This window comes from Myotis davidii, unplaced genomic scaffold, assembly GCF_000327345.1.
Source record: "Myotis davidii unplaced genomic scaffold, ASM32734v1 scaffold880, whole genome shotgun sequence".
NCBI lineage: Eukaryota > Metazoa > Chordata > Mammalia > Chiroptera > Vespertilionidae > Myotis > Myotis davidii.
The window spans coordinates 671,322-671,673 of NW_006292566.1; positions in this window are offsets into that span (position 1 = coordinate 671,322).

The window sequence follows — 352 nt, forward strand, 5'->3', positions numbered from 1 at the left end:
CCTCCCTCCTCGGTCCACGCGGCGCGGCGGGCATGGGCATGGGCAGCAGAGCAGTGTCAGTGTGGAGAGCGGGCAGCTGGCGGCCCGACCCAGGGAGGGTTCTCGTCCTGGCTGCGCTGAGCCCTGGGTGTGTCAGTGCGACCCCAGGGGCTCCCTCAGCAGCTGGGGCCAGGGCCCCTGGGCGATGGGGATGAGCACGCCACCTTCCGGCCCGTGGGGCCAGGACGGGCACTCAGGACGGAGCCTGATCCGAGGGCCCCACCTGGCACCTGGGCTCCAGTGAGCAGTGTGCACGGGCCAGCGGGTACGCGCCTGTGTGTCTGTGTGTGTGTCTGTGTCTCTGTTTGTGTGT